This window comes from Phyllobates terribilis, unplaced genomic scaffold (assembly GCF_046119375.1).
Source record: "Phyllobates terribilis strain yellow unplaced genomic scaffold, ASM4611937v1 Scaffold_4__5_contigs__length_816908805, whole genome shotgun sequence".
Classification (NCBI taxonomy): Eukaryota; Metazoa; Chordata; class Amphibia; order Anura; family Dendrobatidae; genus Phyllobates; species Phyllobates terribilis.
Window position 1 is genome coordinate 569,106,350 of NW_027362764.1, and position 19,196 is coordinate 569,125,545.

Consider the following 19,196-nt stretch of genomic DNA (forward strand, 5'->3'; position numbering starts at 1 on the left):
GACCAAATTCCACGCGAGCGAAGCCGCGGGTAAAAGCTAGTATATATATATATATGGAAAGCACAAGGACACAGTAAAACAAACGTATAAATAAATACTCTGTTGTAAAAAAAGTAACAGTAAACAGCAAGTGCTAGTAAAAAGGTGATAAAAAACAGGTTGTTTGACATGTTTTTTGCAAAAAATATATACTAAGCCGCTCTACCAATGTCAAGGTAACCCATAATATATATAAATAATATATATATACGCCACACATATAAATTATACATTAGCAATCCAAAATTAAAATTTGCATAAAAAATATTAAATAGGAGATATGCACCTGATTTTCAATACAATGTTTCGTTTACTTTTAGTTCATGGATAGTGTCAGACTATTATTTCTCATCAATTGTATAAAAGTTGTATATGTGAGAATATATTTCTTCAAAGCTGTTGTAAAAATCTAGTGGGGGTGAAGAAGAAAGCTCAGTGGCGGCCCCTGTTGGCAGGAGTAGAGTACAGCAGGAAATACACATTCTCCTGCCAGAGCTCATCGAGGCACTAAGCAGCCGACAGGAGGGAAGGAGGCTCCAGGCAGAGCATCAGCCCAGGCAGCAGTGCCACAAGCATGTGAGCCGGATCGATAGTGCCAGGAGGTGCTCAATGGAGGAACATGATGAACATCCGATTCCAGGAACGTCTCAGGATTTAGTGCCTGTGCTGTCACCGGGCATTAATTCACTGCACAGCAAACTGGTGAGTGCAATAATGGATTTCTCTCTCATCAGCCAGAACAAGCTGTTGTCTCCTTCATCAGCTGCTGCAAAAATCTCTCATTTGCAAAGTCAAAATGTTACTTGCTGAGTAGTATAAGGAAAAACCCACAAATATGCCCAGTAATGGTGCTGCTATTACAAATCACTCTCTGCAGTATTGATCCCAGTGTGTGATTGATGGGAACTGACATTTTGTACAGATTCTCGGGTATTGAGCTTCATTACAATGCTTAGAGTTGGCAATCTATGTATAAAGGATGGAGTAATAGATAGTGGTGTCATAATCATATATTTATTGTGCTGCTGGACCTATTTGTGCCAAGGACAGTCCTTATATAGGACACGGGGGTCTTTTGTTATTGGTCTCTCTTTAAAGGTGCAGTAAAAAAAAGGAAAAAAAGTGTGAATAGTATAGAAGACCAAAGCTACTGATATATGTGAGTGTGTGTAATTATATATATATATTTTTCAGAATTGGAAATATGGCATGGGAGATAAAGGAGAGATCATGGAAGCAGACATTTTTTTGGACTTCTTGTCAATAATCCCATTGGAAATATAATAGTCAGCCTCTCCCCAGACTAAAATGGTTGCTCTAGACAAGGTTAATAGGATGTCTATGATTTTCAATGTGTAGGCAAAGTAGATTGCAAGCCTTTGGGGAACACAGTCTGGAGCAGAATTTTCATTAATGTGGCAGGGGCAAGTTCTGACTGTTTATGAGATCAGTGACTGATGACGCCTTAAATTACAGAAGGTTTCGTGATATGTTACTTTTGCTTCTATGAGACCACATTCGCACGTTCAGTATCTGCTCAGTATTTTACATCAGTATTTGTAAGCCAAAACCAGGAGTGGAAAAATCAGAGGAAAAGTATAAGTTCTCATTCACACATCAGTATTTTTGATCAGTATTCCATCAATATTTTTATGCCAAAACCACGAGTGTCTCCAAAGCACAAAACAGGTGTCAATCTTTCAATTATAGTTTTTTTTCTGTAAGTTTCTCTCCAGGTTTTGGCATCCAAATACTGATGCAGAATACTGACCAAATGCTGACATGTGAGTGAGGCCTAATAGAAACACAGGCACCACTATTTTTCACCCACCACTGGTTTTGGCTTACAAATATTGATGTAAAATACTGAACGTGTGAATGTGGCCTTGGATTGTAAGCTCTTGTGAGCAGGGCCTATGCTCTTATTCTTGGAGTGGTTGATGAGTTTGTGTCTGATTTTGTTTGTACACGTATCCTCTGAATTGTAAGATTATATGAATATTGTTATTATTTATTGTATCTTTTGGTTCTTTTTTGCCTGCAGGGGGGCACCACCATGCACTGAGTAGCGATGTGCTGTAGGTCGCTCTTTTCCGCCATGCATTGTATTTGTCTCAGTGACATCCGAGTGCTCTCATTGAGCCCCGGCTCTTTTGCTGCATGAATACATTTGTATCTATGTTGAATCTCTATGGCAACGTGTAGACGGGCACACGTGACATATACACAGAGGCTTGCAGCTGGGAGCAGTTCTGCAGGTTCCAGAGTATCTGATGTGCTCCTGCGAGTTTCAAGGACTGGAGGATCATGTCACTAGGGGTGAGTAGGCACAGCTGGCACTATGGCAGGAAGGGCAGTGCTGCGATCCGCAGAGAGAATCCTGGATTTTAGCCATAGGACATTCATCAATGCATTCTTTCCATTTAAATTGGAGTTTTTATATTGGAAAGAATCTGTAATAATCATCAGATAAATAGCTTTCTCCTTTCCGCTTGTTCTGCAATTGATATATATTTTATATATATATATATATATATATATATATATATATATATATATATATATATATATATTAAAGCACGAGACTAACATTCTCATCATATATGACATGTAAGCATCCACATAGGCATTCAGTTTAAGAGTCATGTTTTATAAAGGCGAGCTGTGCTGCGGTAATTGCTCCTATGGAACTGTTTCCCATCTGAGTCTTGCAGCAGACAGGCAGGGTCATTTTAATGGGCTTTACTATATAAACACCATTCCTCACCTCACGGCTGTATTGTACTAATGTGTAAGCAGTCAATGCTCTAGTGACGAGAAAAGATCAATCACTGGCTGCATTGATTATCACTGTGCTTCTGACTGTAATTTTCATTTAACACCAGTAATTAAATCCATAAATGTAATAAATAGCCAATATTATATGTGCACCATCAGACATTAGTCTTTAGATTAAATGTATGTTATATGCTTATTGAACTGTGGAAGCTTCTGATATCGGAGTGGTCTGTTAGGAAGTGTGGTAATCGTATCCTTTACTCCATGCACATCTGTCGACATTATCTAGATGCTATCTAGGCAGTGTTACAATACAATCGCATCCTTTACTCTCTGCACATCTGCTGACACTATCTACGTACTCTGTAGGCAGTGTTACAATCGCATCCTTTACTCTCTGCACATCTGTTGACACTATCTACGTACTCTGTATGCAGTGTTATAATCACATCCTTTACTCTCTGCACATCTGTTGACACTATCTACGTACTCTGTAGGCAGTGTTATAATCACATCCTTTACTCTCTGCACATCTGTTGACACTATCTATGTACTCTGTAGGCAGTGTTACAATCACATCCTTTACTCTCTGCACATCTGTTGACACTATCTACGTACTCTGTATGCAGTGTTATAATCACATCCTTTACTCTCTGCACATCTGTTGACACTATCTACGTACTCTGTAGGCAGTGTTATAATCACATCCTTTACTCTCTGCACATCTGTTGACACTATCTATGTACTCTGTAGGCAGTGTTACAATCACATCCTTTACTCTCTGCACAACTGTTGACACTATCTAGGTACTATGTAGGCAGTGTTACAATCACATCCTTTACTCTCTGCACATCTGCTGACACTATCTACGTACTCTGTAGGCTGTGTTACCATCACATCCTTTACTCTCTGCACATCTGTTGACACTATCTAGGTACTATGTAGGCTGTGTTAGAATCACATCCTTTACTCTCTGCACATCTGTTGACACTATCTACGTACTCTGTAGGCAGTGTTAGAATCACATCCTTTACTCTCTGCACATCTGTTGACACTATCTACGTACTCTGTATGCAGTGTTAGAATCACATCCTTTACTCTCTGCACATCTGTTGACACTATCTAGGTACTATGTAGGCAGTGTTAGAATCACATCCTTTACTCTCTGCACATCTGTTGACACTATCTACGTACTCTGTATGCAGTGTTACAATCGCATCCTTTACTCTCTGCACATCTGTTGACACTATCTACGTACTCTGTATGCAGTGTTACAATCACATCCTTTACTCTCTGCACATCTGTTGACACTATCTACGTACTCTGTAGGCAGTGTTATAATCACATCCTTTACTCTCTGCACATCTGTTGACACTATCTAGGTACTCTGTAGGCAGTGTTACAATCGCATCCTTTACTCTCTGCACATCTGTTGACACTATCTACGTACTCTGTAGGCAGTGTTACAATCACATCCTTTACTCTCTGCACATCTGTTGACACTATCTACGTACTCTGTAGGCAGTGTTATAATCACATCCTTTACTCTCTGCACATCTGTTGACACTATCTAGGTACTCTGTAGGCAGTGTTACAATCACATCCTTTACACTCTGCACATCTGTTGACACTATCTAGGTACTATGTAGGCAGTGTTAGAATCACATCCTTTACTCTCTGCACATCTGTTGACACTATCTAGGTACTATGTAGGCAGTGTTAGAATCACATCCTTTACTCTCTGCACATCTGTTGACACTATCTAGGTACTATGTAGGCAGTGTTAGAATCACATCCTTTACTCTCTGCACATCTGTTGACACTATCTAGGTGCTATGTAGGCTGTGTTACAATCGCATCCTTTACTCCATGCACAACTGTTGACACTATCTAGGTACTATGTGGGCAGTATTACAATCACATCCTTTACTCCATGCACATCTGTCAACACTATCTACATGCAGGTACTCAGATGCACACATAAGCATCATGAGGCCCAGGGGGTTTCTTTATCAGGACTCAATAATTAGGTCTGAATTTTGTGCAGTGAATGAAATGAAAGGGGTCATATTTAATTAAGATATTTGTTAAAGGATTGTATGATTTCTTTATTCCATATCTCAATAGATCATTTTCATTAGATAATGGAATGTTTTACATATTGAAGTTTGGCCTAATTCAGATGACCCAGTGACAAATGGAGCATTTTACTGACAAATAAAAATTGTCCTTCTTGTTTGTATATAGATGGGTTTTAATGTCAACATTAATTCAGTATTTAGTCAATTTTTTTTATTCATTTTTCTTTCCCAAGTTATTTTAATGGGGATAAAAGTTCTCTAATAATTATGTAATATCGTATGCTGTGTTTTGAAAAACCCGAGTATTCAAAATGCACGTATGTCAATACACAAATGCGGTTTGCATTCTTTTTTCAGAAATGTTTTGCAGAATTAGACAAGAGTTGAAAAATGATTGTCTAAAAGAACCCTTTAAACAGTTTTTATTAAATATAAATGACTGTGTTAATGTGGATATGATGTGATTTACTAAACAAATTAATTTACAATGTACTTGTCGTTTGAGGTAACTTTAAAAAATAGATGTGTGCTGTAGGAATAACATTATGGCCATTATTTGACTTTTATCCTGCAGTTTTCACCATTAGTCGATCTGCAGGTTCTGCCTCTAATTTACAATTGTCTCTGAGCTGGTGGGAGAAGACTAACTGCCATGATGTTTCCCATACAGAGCATTTAAGAGAGTCTTTCTTTGGTGTCTCAATGTAGAACATGTTCAGAAGCAAGAGCAGCAGGAAGCACAGTATACAGCAATACTGAACTATGTAACTGTGATTCTAGCACTGAGGTGAGATAAAATACTCACTAGAAAGCAGTTCGCTAACTGTGCGTGTCTCTCTACCTTTCTTATTCTTGTTCCTCCTCCTTCACACATTTCCCCATAGGCTTCAATAGGCAGCTATAATCTGACAATTCATATTTTCTGAGTGAATGACGAGTTCAGGACGTTATGGGGAATGAGAATTTGCTCATAAGTGGAAGAATAAGATTTCTCTGTTAAGATATATTATAAAGTTTGTTATATTCACCTGAATTTTTGATTTCTGCAAAGTTTGTTGAAACAATGGTCACCATTTAATATATTGGGCAGGTTTTTGTCTTAAAGGACATGAAGATAACGTTCCGAGTCACGATCAGTGGGAAATTGCTCAATTTTTTGTTGATCGAATCATTTATGATGGCCTGAAAACTATCATTTGTCATTGTTAAATCCCCTGGTGTAAACAAGCATCTGCTAGTCGTTAGGAGTGGAAACAGGATGAAAGGAACTCAAAAGCAATCGAGATTACAGAAAAACCTAAAATATCTTTCTGATGTTAAAACCCAGTATCATCATTCATTTGTAGCAGAACCTATAGTTGTGTTCAATGTGTCTGTATGTTTTTTCGCAATTATTGCACAGACTACTAGGTAAATATTTTTTAGTTCCTCGAAAACAGGTGTCTATAGTATCACATGATGCCGGCTTAATAGCTGTGAAAATCTCTTCTGTCATTTTGTACACGTAGCAGAGCTAAGTCTGCCATTTAACTCAGGAATTGCACTGTTTATTTAAAGTAAATACTTCTGTAGGTTTACCTGCTGTTCTTATTAAAGCTATAAATCACAAAACTTGAATCTTGCATTAGTGGTGTCATATTTATCCGCCGAGCCCTGAGATTTTCAATCTGTTCTAACTTTCATAAATGACCCTAACTATAGGCCTCATTCACTGTGCTGTAGCAGCTAAATAATGTTGAGCACATGGAGCTTAATGAGGAACCTCTGCCCCTTGAAACAGATGATTTGCGTGGATGCTGAGAATCGTGCCTCCACCGATTTTAATATAGATCAAATTAATTTTGCCCCGGTATTAATGGTTTCTTGGGATTATAGATAATTTATCTTTTTGACAGATTTTAAATATCAGACTGATGAGGGTCTGAGTTTCACCACCCCTTCGATCAGCTGATTGACTGGTGCTCCATTGAGTGCTGTGACCATTTAACTGCTTAGCTTACCTGTTTGCAGACAACCCAATGATTTCAAATGTTAGGGGAAAGTCCACAAATAATTCTGCAATGACACTTTAGAACATCATTGCTGAGCCAACAACTGTCTGGAAATCTTGCAGCAACAGGAGTAAGCATTTCAAGACTCCAGTATTTTCCTTTGATTCATATATATACAGTTGAAACCAGAAGTTTACATACACTATATAAAAATACACATATGCATGTTTTTCTCAATATCTGACATGAAATCAGAATAAACATTTCCCGTTTTAGGTCAATTAGGATTACCATAATTTTTAATATTTGCTAAATGCCAGAATAATGAGAGAGAGAGAATGTTTTAAGGCATTTTTATTACTTACTGCAAAGTCAAAAGTTTACATGTACTAAGATTACTATGCCTTTAAACAATTCTGGACTGTCCATATGATGATGTCATGTGTTTGGAAGCTTCTGATAGTTTTTTGGCAACATCTGAGTTAATTAGAGACACACCTGTGGATGTATTTTAACGCACACCTGAAACACACTGCTTCTTTGTGTAGCATCATGGGAAAGTCTAAAGATATCAGCCAAGATATCAGGAAGAGAATTGTGGACTTTCACAAGTTTGGCTCATCTTTGGGTACAATTTCAAGATACCTGAAGGTGCCTCGTTCATCTGTACAAACAATTACACGCAAGTACAAACAAGATGGGAATATCCAGCTATCATACCGCTCAGGAAGTAGACAGGTTCTGTGGCCCAGAGATGAACGTGCTTTGGTCCAACATGTGCATATCAACCGAAGGACAAAAGCAAAAGACCTTGTGAAGATGATGGCGGAAGCTGTTAAGAATGTGTCAGTATCCACAGTGAAGCGAGTACTTTATCAACATGAGCTGAAAGGCCACTCTGCCAGAAAGAAGCCATTACTCCAAAAGAAACATAAAAAATCCAGATTAAGGCTATGTGCCCATGATGCAGAAAATTTCTGCAGCATTTCTGCATCTCCCTGGCAGAAAAAACGCATGCGGATTGTACATGTGTTTTTCCTGCGAAATACATGCGTATTCACATGCGTTTCCGCATGCGGATTGACAAGCGCTTTCAAAGCGATTTTAGTATCACTTGGAAAGTGCTTGACAACTAGGTCACACTATATAAATCCATGCAAACAGCAAGGATTTATATAGTGTGAACCGAGAGAATGGTTAAAAATAAAAAAATAAACCTATACTTACCTTCCGAGGGCCCGGCGTGTGTTGCTGCGCTCCTTCTTGGCTGCCAGCTGATCACGGAACACTGCACTGAAAGACCTGCCGTCACATGACTGTGACGTCACCGCAGGTCCTTCAGTCCTGCCCCCAAGCACAGGGAAGGAGACCGGGGGCCGTCGGAAGGTGAATATAATCTTTATTTTTTATTTTATTCTTGTTTTTACAGTTTCTATGGTACCTGGGTGTGGAGGAGAATCTTCTCTTCTCCACACTCGGGTACCATCCGCACATTAGAATGCGCCAATTACGCAAGTACAGATGCAGTCTTGCGGAATTGGTGCGTTCTAATGCAAGTCAATGGCGGCAAAAACGCAGCGCTTCTGCAAAATAATTGGTGGTGCTGCGTTTTTTTCCGCAAAAACATTGCTGCCCTTCTACCATGCATTTTTAATGCGATTCCGCAGCGTTTATGCAGCTGCAAAAAACGCATTAAAAACGCATCGTGGGCACACAGCCTAATATTTGAAAATGCACACAGGAACAAAGACCTTCATTTTTTGAGACATGTCCTGTGGTCTGATGAAACTAAAATTGAACTTTTTGGGCATAATGACCATCGTTACGTTTGGAGGAAAAAGGGAGAAACTTGGAAGCCTAAGAATACTATCTCAACTGTGAAACATGGGGGTGGCAGCATCATGTTGTGGGGTTGTTTTGCTGCAGGAGGGACTGATGCACTTCACAAAATAGATGGCATCATGAGAAAAGAAGATTATGTTGCAATACTGAAGCATAATCTCAAGACACCAGCCAGGAAGTTAAAGCTTGGACGGAAATGGGTCTTCCAAATGGACAATGACTCGAAGCATACTGACAAAATGGTAACAAAGTGGCTTAAGGATAACAAAGTCAATGTTTTGGAGTGGCCATCACAAAGCCCTGATCTCAATCCTATTGAAAATGTATGGGCAAAGCTGAAAAGGCAGGTGTGAGCAAGGTGACCTACAAACCTGGATCAGTTACACTAGTTTTGTAAGGAGGAATGGGCCCAAATCCCGACCAACTATTGTGAGAAGCTTGTGGAAGGATATCCCAAATGTTTGACCCAAGTCATTCAGTTTAAGAGCAATAGTACCAAATACTAAACTTTTGACTTTGCAGTAAGTAATAAAAATGCCTTAAAACACTCTCTCTCTCATTATTCTGGCATTTGGTAAATATTAAACATTATGGTAATCCTAATTGACCTAAAACGGGAAACGTTTATTCTGGTTTCATGTCAGATATTGAGAAAAACATGCATATGTGTATTTTTATATATATATATATCAGGAAAAAGTAAAACTATTTAAAGAAAAAGCCACTGACCGTAGTACAAATCATTATTTCTAGCCCCTCCCCTGTAAGAAAAATAACACTTGTCTTATACATAAAAGTAATTGTTCTAGAAAAGGGAACTTAATGCAAAATGAATTTTAGTGATCCTTTGTGGCAAAAAATAAATAACATTTTCAAAACCAGATATGTAGTTCCAGCTTTGTATTTTATTATTTTAGTCTAGCAGCAAAAATAATAAAATAGAAAAAGTATAACAATGACAGCGAAAATCAAAAATTGGTCTGATCATGAACAAGGAAAAATGGTCTGGACTTAAACTGGTTAATTGTTTACCAGGGATACCTCTGTGCCTCTGTAACTTTAATAGCCTCTGTGTGTAGTACTGTAGCTCAGTCCCATTCACTTGAAATGGGACTAAAGCCTCATTCAAGCGTCCATTTTTCACATATGTGTTCTACCCATTTTTTTCATGTATAGGACACAGCCCAAATAATCTATGGAGTCATTCATATGTTCATGAATTTTCTTTTAAAGACCATGTCTTAAAAAAAAATCACAGAGACATGTCTGTTTTTGATCCACATAATCGATCAAAGTTACCCATAAAGTTACCCATAAAAGTTGATGGGTCAGTGAAAATCACATACAGTACATGGATGATACCGTGAGCTGTTTGCGATTAATATTGCAATAAATAGAAGCTTTGTAATTTATATATTTATTTTTTCATAAGTGAAAATGATTGATTTTAAAAACACTGATAGTAATAACTGACACACTGATGAACCTCGGATCCAGGGGCGGACATATAGCCGGTGCAGCTGCACCGGAGCCCAGAGGGGATGGGGGTCCTCACAACTAGAAGAGGGCCATGAACACTAATATTGCTGGGGTCCGATTGGCTCACCTGTAAACTGGTGAATCCCGATGGGCCCGCCCCGGAATCAGTGAGAGATGCTTTCTATTAAAAAGTTACCCTACAGCTCTTCATAAGCTCCGCCCCTCCCCCTGTGTGAGAGCGCTGGGGGAGAGGATGGAGGCTGTAGCGTCAGCAGCCAATGATGAGAGCAGGCCTGCAGGACAGAAGGGCAGGGAGAGAAGAGCTGAGGGGACAGCAGAAAGATGGAGGTCGTACAGCTCCACATCCACTGCTTCTGGTTACACAGGACACAGCAGGAGAGGATGCAACAGAGTGGTAATTATCTGTTTATATGCGTATGTGCCTGAATATATGGTGTGTGTATGTGCATACAGGGGTGGATTAAGAGTAGCAAGGGCCCCGGGCAGTTTAGATGGCATGCCCCCCCCCCCCCCCCACACACACACCTGATGTATCACGTGACATGTCACATGATCCCCCTTTAATAGATCATGTGATAGTTCATGTGAAATTAATTCTTCACAATATTAATATATTAATTCTAATTTTTTTTTTATATTAATTGTATGACTTAATATTGAGCACAATTAAGTATGCTGACATCCCCCTATGTATGTAGGGTCTCATACTGTATAATATGAACTTTCACATAATCCTCCTATACACAGCAGGAGGTCACACGGCGCCCCCCCCAGATACAGCCGGAGGCCACACGGCGCCCCCCCAGATACAGCCGGAGGCCACACGGCGCCCCCCCAGATACAACCGGAGGCCACACGGCGCCCCCCCAGATACAGCAGCAGGCCGCACGGCGCGCCCCTCCCAGATACAGCCAGAGGCCGCACGGCGCCCCCCTCCCAGATACAGCCGGAGGCCGCACGGCGCCCCCCTCCCAGATACAGCCGGAGGCCGCACAGCGCCCCGCCCCAGATACAGCCGGAGGCCGCACAGCGCCCGCCCCAGATACAGCAGGAGGCCGCACGGCGCCCCCCCCCCAGATACAGCCGGAGGCCGCACGGTGCCCCCCCCAGATACAGCCGGAGGCCGCACGGTGCCCCCCCCCAGATACAGCCGGAGGACGCACGGTGCCCCCCCCCCAGATACAGCCGGAGGACGCACGGTGCCCCCCCCCAGATACAGCCGGAGGACGCACAGCGCCCCGCCCCAGATACAGCAGGAGGCCGCACGGCGCCCCTCCCCCAGAAACAGCCGGAGGCCACACGGCGCCTCCCCCCAGACACAACCGGAGGCCGCACGGCGCCCCCCTAGATTACAGCCGGAGGCCACATGGTGCCCCCCCCCAGATACCGCCGGAGGACGCACGGTGCCCCCCCCACAGATACAGCCGGAGGACGCACGGCGCCCCCCCCCCCAAGATACAGCAGGAGGCCGCACACACACAAACAAACATATACATACATATACAAAGACAAATACACGCATAGGCTGTGTGCCCACTGTGCGTTTTTGCCACGGAATTTCTGCAGCGAAAACGCTGAAAAAACGCTTGGTAATACGTTCCCCATGGTCTCCAATGATAATCCGCATGTGCTGTGCACATGCTGCGGAAATTTCCAATGCGGATTATCATTGCGGAAAAAAACGCAGCAAGTCCATTCATTTTGCGGACACGCAGCGTAATTGCCGCCATTGACTTGCATTGAATCGCTTAATATCCGCATGACTACATGTGCACATGCGTATATTAAGCGATTCAATGTGCGGATGGTACCCGGGTTTTGAGAAGAGGAGGCTCTCATCCAGACCCGGGTACCATAGTTCCTGTAAAAAAAAGAATTTAAAATAAAAAAAATAAAGATTATACTCACCTTCCGATGGCCCCCGGTCTCCTCAGCGATACGTCCGGTCTGTTGTATGCGTTGCGGTGGTGTGAAAGGACCTGCCATGACGTCATTTAGTCATGTGACAGGTCACACGACAGATGACATCGGCTGTCGCATGACCTGTCACATGACTAAATGACGTCATGAAAGGTCCTTTCACACCACCGTGAGCCGCCCAACACACCGGACGCATCGCTGAGGAGACCGGGGGCCATCGGAAGGTAAGTATAATCTTTATTTTTTACCATTCTTATTCTTTTTTTAAACTATTACTTGGTCACACTATATATGCCGGTTGCATGGATTTATATAGTGTGAACAAGTTGTCAAGCACTTTTCCAAGTGATGCTAAAATCGCTTGGAAAAGTGCTTGATAACCCGCATGCGGAAATGCATGCAAAAACGCTTGACAAACGCTTCTACCTGGCGGGAAAAACGCATGTAAAATCTGCATGCGTTTTTCCTGCCAGGGAGAAGCGGAAAAAATATGCAGCATTTCTGCATCGTGGGCACATAGCCATAAACACATTTGAAACACAAAAATACATATAAACAGACATATCACACAATGATATCTGCACACACTGACACATCACTCACCATTCCCCTGCTCGGCTCCAGTCGTCCAGCTCCTCTATGGTGGTAAGAAGCAGTGCAGGGCACACTGCATGACGTCACGCTAGCAGACACTGCCGCGCACAGGGCCGTGTCTTCTAGCTGTGATGCGGCCGGGCCAGCACACGTGCGCACACACGGTACGCAGATATGCGCACAGACACATGCATACGTACATATCTTATAAACACATAAAACTGTCCTGTCCAGCAGCTCCTCAGGCATGTCTCAGTGCAGGGTCGCCGGCATGTCACAGACATGGCCCTGGACCATCAGAGGGGCACACTTGCCGTTGGGGCCTGGGCTGCTTCTACAGCATCTGTGTAGGACCTCTTGCGCTGCTTGATTGCCGGCACTTCACCTGACATGGCCGTGCACTGTGCGGTTGTGTCTGGTAGTAATGGCGCGGCAGGGGCAATACACAAGCACAATTATAGGCGCAGCCGCACAGCTCACGGCCATGTCAGGTGAAGTGCCAGCGGTCCTGCACAGGGGAAGCAGCCCGGGCCACGACAGCGAGTGAGCCCCTCTGATGGTCCACAAATACATACATATAGATACATACACACACACATTATATATATATATATATATATATATATATATATATATATATAACACACACACACTGCACATGGACTTACCCTTTCTGTACATGATGCAGGTTCTCCCATCTTCTCTGTGGGGCAGCCTCCCCTCCTCTTGAGGCCCGACTGCAGAGCTCTGGTGTAATTGCAGGGCAGGAGGGGGAGAACGGAGAGGTAACATTCAGACCCGGGTAGGGGACAGGGAGAGCAGTGGGCTGGCCATGCTGTAAGCTGGCTCTGTGCTCTGCTGGAGGCCGGAGCAGGTGGGCGGAGCCTCCTCTCCTGCACTTACACAGTCAGTTGCTGGTGAGTCATCCTCGCAGCGCCGCCGGACACAGCAGAGCAGATTCCATCTTCCGACTCCCGGGCCCTCCTGTCACACATTATAATGAGGTCAATCCGGCCACAGGCCCCTGGGAGCCCCGGGCCCCATGGCAGCTACGGGCCCCGGGCGGTAGCCCGGATTGACCTCATTATAATCCGCCTATGTGTGCATATATAGTATATATGGCTGTGTATTTACGTGTGTGTGTGTGTATATATATATAGGTAATATATGTGCCTGGGTATATGTATATGTGCCTGTGTATATATACTATATATGTGTATGTACCTGTATATGTTATGTGTGTGTATATACAGTTATATGAAAAAGTTTGGGCACCCCTATTAATCTTAAGCTTAATGTTTTATAAAAATTGGTGTTTTTGCAACAGCTATTTCAGTTTGATATATGTAATAACTGTTGGACACAGTAATGTTTCTGCCTTGAAATGAGGTTTATTGTACTAACAGAAAATGTGCAATCTGCATTCAAACAAAATTTGACAGGTGCATAAGTATGGGCACCTCATCAGAAAAGTGACATTAATATTTAGTAGATCCTCCTTTTGCAAAAATAACAGCCTCTAGTCGCTTCCTGTAGCTTTTAATGAGTTCCTGGATCCTGGATGAAGATATTTTTGACCATTCCTCTTTACAAAACAATTACAGTTCAGTTAAGTTTGATGGTCGCCGAGCATGGACAGCCCTCTTCAAATGATCCCACAGATGTTCAATGATATTCAGGTCTGGGGACTGGGATGGCCATTCCAGAACATTGTAATTGCTCCTCTGCATGAATGCCTGAGTAGATTTGAAGCGGTGTTTTGGATCATTGTCTTGCTGAAAGATCCATCCCCTGCGTAACTTCAACTTTATCACTGATTCTTGAACATTATTGTCAAGAATCTGCTGATACTGAGTGGAATCCATGCGTCCCTCAACTTTAACAAGATTCCCGATGCCGGCATTGGCCACAGCCCCAAAGCATGATGGAACCTCCACCAAATTTTACTGTGGGTAGCAAGTGTTTTTCTTGGAATGCTGTGTTTTTTTGCCGCCACGCATAACGCCTTTTTGTATGACCAAACAACTCAATCTTTGTTTCATCAGTCCACAGGACCTTCTTCCAAAAAGAAATTGGCTTCTCCAAATGTGCTTTTGCATACCTCAGCCGACTCTGTTTGTGGCGTGCTTGCAGAAACGGCTTCTTTCGCATCACTCTCCCATACAGCTTCTCCTTGTGCAAAGTGCGTTGTATAGTTGACCGATGCACAGTGACACCATCTGCAGCAAGTTGATGCTGCAGCTCTCTGGAGGTGGTCTGAGGATTGTCCTTGACTGATCTCACCATTCTTCTTCTCTGCCTTTCTGATGTTTTTCTTGGCCTGCCACTTCTGGCCTTAACAAGAATTGTCCCTGTGTTCTTCCATTTCCTTACTATGTTCCTCACAGTGGAAACTGACAGATTAAATCTCTGAGACAGCTTTTTGTATCCTTCCCCTGAACAACTATGTTGAATAATCTTTGTTTTCAGATCATTTGACAGTTGTTTTGGGGAGCTCATGATGCCACTCTTCAGAGGAGATTCAAACAGGAGAACAACTTGCAAGTGGCCACTTTAAGTAGCTTTTCTCATGATTGCATACACCTGGCTGTGAAGTTCAAAGCTCAATGAGGTTACAAAACCAAAAAAAGTGCTTTAGTACGTCAGTAAAAAGTAGGTAGGAGTATTTAAAACAAGAAAATGATAAGGGTGCCCATACTTATGCACCTGTCAAATTTTGTTTGAATGCAGATTGCACATTTTCTGTTAGTACAATAAACCTCATTTCAAGGCAGAAACATTACTGTGTCCCACAGTTATTACATATATCAAACTGAAATAGCTGTTGCAAAAACACCAATTTTTATAAAACATTAAGCTTAAGATTAATAGGGGTGCCCAAACTTTTTCATATAACTGTATGCTGTATACTGTATATGCCTGTGTATATGCCTGTGCGTATATAGTATACATGTGCATGTGTATACTGTATACATGGTGTGTGTGCATCTGCCCGTATATATGTAAGTATATTCCCATGTGTATGTGCCTGTATATTGTATATGTATGTATATGCCTTGTATATGCATGTGTATTTACAGTATGTGTTTGTGTATGTATATACTGTATATATGATGTGTGTGTGTATGTGCCTGAACATATGTGTATGTGCCTATATATTTGTGTATGTGCATACTGTATATATGGTATGTGTGTATACTGTTTATACTGTGTGTGCATTTTCCTGTATATACTGTGAGTGTGTTCCTATGTATAGTATGTGTGTATGTTTATACTGTATATGTGGATATGCCTATATATAAGGTATGTATTTATATGACTGTATATATGCTATGTATATATGGTATATGCCTGTAATTTTTGTGTATCTGCCTATATACCTGGTATGTGTATACGCACCTGTATATCTGGTATGTGTGTACGTACCTGTATGTGTGTATCTGCCTTTATATCTGGTATGTGTGTACGCGCCTGTATATGTGTGTATCTGCCTGTATATCTGGTATATGTGTATCTGCCTGTGATAAATCCTCTTAGCGGTGTGGCTGACTTGTTTATGATGTCGTTTGTGCAGTCATAATTGTGCTCCTGCTGTATCTGTTTATGTTTGTCTGATGTATGTGTTCATTGGTGTGTCCTGCACTTCTGTGATGTGTGTGGAGTACTTGTAAGATGTGTGCGGCTTATTCTTGTGATCTTTATATGTGCATTTTTACTTGTGTGATTTGTGTGCTGTGCTTGTGTGACATCTCTCATGTCTGCGCTGCGCCTGTGTGATTTGTCTGATATGTATGCTGTGCTCATGTTATGTGTGTGCTGTTTAATTGTATGACATGTGCATTGATATTGTTTTATATGTGTCCATGTTTCTATCCTATCAAATAATGTTACTGGAATTTCTGTTTTAATTATTTTAATGCCCTTAGGCTTGCCCTAGGGAAGAACAATAAAATCAGGGACACTCATCCTCCTTGGGGTCAGCAATTCCTCTTTGCTACTGCCCTCATCTTTGTTTTCAGGCTGCAGCCGTGATTTCATGATGAAAACACAGGACTGCTGGAGCGAATCACTGAGCTCAGCAGTCATGCCAAGGTAGACGGCACAAGCTACTGAGCCCTGTGATTGGCTTCAGTGGTCACATGTGATATCACCACCGCAGCCTGTGAACATAGACCAAGCAGGAACAGAGAGACATCAATAGACTAGGTGAAAAGGAGTAACTCTGATTTTATTATTTTTTCCCTAGCGCAAGCTGATGAGCACAAGAGAGGGAGGCCCATACACAGTTCTTGCACAGGGGTCCTTTGGTCTCAGTGTCCGCCTCTGCTCAGATCGAAAACACTGATGAACCACTGTCCATGATGTTACATATGAGAAAAATCACAGACGTCTAAATGAGTCCTAAGCTACAGCGAATTGTGTGCTATCCATGTGTCCATATTTTACATTAGTGTGACATGTCTGTGTCCATATTCTACGGCTGTGCGACATCTGTGTGGCATCAGTTTTTATGCATCAACATTTTAAAATGTCCATGATCAAATACAGTTTCCTAGGTTAATAATGGCAATGTGTCCGTAAAAAACAGATACTACATAAATGATCCATATGAAATTTGTTTTTTTTTCCGCACTCCTAGACTTTTACACCGATTCTTAACTGTTACTGGGAAGAAACTAGTGCATGCTGCAATTTTTTTCACACAATCACTAGGTCCATGTGAGAAAATTGTCATCTGAACAGCCTTATTGAATTACCATATTTTTCAGATTATAAAATGCACTATTTTTCTTCCAAATTTAAGAGGGAAATGGAGGTGCGTCTTATAATGCAGAAGTGAGTTTACCGGTGGGGGTCGGCAGCGGTGGAACGGGGTCACAGGAATCAGGCGGCAGGAGTGCGCCGGTGCGTGGGCGCTGAGTGAATAAATAAATCCCATAAATATCCCTGCTGTGGGCTTCGGGAAAATGTCCACCAGAGGTGGGGCATGCGCAGATTGAGATCTTGGGAAACGAGATCTTGTCTCTCGAGATCTCAATCTGTGCAAGCGCTGCCTTCGGCGGTCATTTTCCCGAAGCCTGTCGCAGGGAATTAAATGGGAAAAGGGACTTCACTCACTGGTGCCGACATCTAATGAGCGCCCAGGCACTCCTGAAGCATCGACCCTGTCTCCTGTGACCCCACTCCACCGCTGTCACCCCCCAGGTAAGCTACTGTTAAAACGGACTATAAGATGCACCACCATTTTATTTTAAAAAAAATTCTTTCCTATTTTCCTCCCTAAAATTTGGGGTGCATCTTATAATTCACAAAATGCAGTACATTGTTCAGTGTGCTCTCAGACTTTTACTCGGGCAGCACACATGTGTATAATTTGTCCCTCTGAATGAGCCCTTAAAGTCCCATGATATGATTTAGACCCTAGTGGCAAGTTTCTGCAATATAATAGAATTCCTGTTTCTACTAGGACACAATATTTGCAGCTGCCACCAGCTGGGGAGCAAAATGCAGGAAGCCCACGAGCCACCTGTGACTTCCAGACTGCTGATTGGAGAACATTGTTCTAACCTGGTATAATTTGGGCACAAAAACGGGTGAAAATGACACGCCCCCAGGGCCTGGGGTACTCGGCAGCCGGGCCTCTGGATGCCGGTGGGGGGTTATCATTGCGGCTGGCCCGGTCCGTGACCCAGGGCGGTCAATAAAAAGGGGGGATCCTATTTATAGGGGATTTGTAGAGTGTTCGTGACGCCACCTGTGGAATGCGGCTAAAGGCTGCCGCCGCTGCGGTGCAGTCCTCTGGAGCTGGTGTTACGGCAGCAGGGATGATGTGGCTCTCCACAGGTAGAGCTAGCTCCAGGGCAGTGTAGGTAGTGGAAGTTGCGCTGGGCGTTGTAGTGCCGGGAGGCAAGAGGGCGCAGATGAAAGAATGGACGGAGGCAGTACGGTGCAGTCATCCAAGTCTTTACTCACAGTTCTTATGACAGTTCCACTGGTGCACTGTACAGGTGCCAGCCTCCCACGTCATGCTGCGTTCACCAGGCAGGGGTTCAGCTCTTCCTCAGGCAGATTAGGAGCACCTGACGGAACCCCACTTTGTTGTGTTCCTAGCTAGACCGTCTTCACGCTGGGTCTTCTCCCTCCTGCCCTGCGCTTCCCCACTCTCAATCCCGCTCGGGTTCTCTGATGTCCCTCCTGTCTTGCTGGAGTTCCCGGACCTGCTTAACCCTCATGGGGATTAGAATAAGGCTGCGGCAACTGGTCTATGAAAGCCAGAAGCCTCCAGTTTTTCCAGCTGAGACTTGGAGTTACACGACTGGTCCAGGTGCCGGTCCCCTTCTTGCGGCCTACGATCCCTCTGTCTTCTGACAGATTCGGGGCGTACAGGTGCTGTCCCGCACTCGACGTACCCCCTGGGATCCCTTCTTTAGATCAGAGCCTACTCCTCTGC

The 19,196-nt window shown here is 42.8% G+C and overlaps 1 protein-coding gene across 2 annotated transcripts in view; it reads left to right on the top strand.

Annotated features, from left to right (window-relative positions):
• The first annotated feature begins 494 nt into the window (after positions 1–494).
• TMEM200C (transmembrane protein 200C) overlaps positions 495–19,196 on the top strand; it is a 136,517-nt gene continuing 117,815 nt past the window's right edge. The window contains exon 1 of one of the 2 annotated variants that reach the window (XM_073679065.1): positions 495–741. The gene's annotated coding sequence lies outside the window, so the exon portion shown is untranslated. Of the gene's footprint in view, positions 742–2,218; positions 2,359–19,196 lie in introns of those variants that run through there. The other variant, XM_073679066.1, reaches the window with a different exon arrangement.